Below are 288 nucleotides of genomic sequence, written 5' to 3' on the forward strand. Positions count from 1 at the left end.
AAACCGTCTAGAAATATACACGGATTTGAACATGTTCTAACAACACAAGAGAGCGCCAACTTTTTCATATTGTTTCACTGATAAAGAGTATAAAGTCGGTTTCATCTTGACTGCCTTCTCGTCTCTTGTCATTGAAGATAATGTCTTTATTATCTCAACCTGCCTTTTGAATGATCAGAAATTATCGTCTTCAAGAATGTCTGTAACGTCTTTGTGAGAGGAGGAATGGGGAATATCGTTAACCGTAACACATTTCGAAAATAGACAAACTGAAAGGAGGATAAGCTG

Source organism: Penaeus monodon, chromosome 32, assembly GCF_015228065.2.
Source record: "Penaeus monodon isolate SGIC_2016 chromosome 32, NSTDA_Pmon_1, whole genome shotgun sequence".
NCBI lineage: Eukaryota > Metazoa > Arthropoda > Malacostraca > Decapoda > Penaeidae > Penaeus > Penaeus monodon.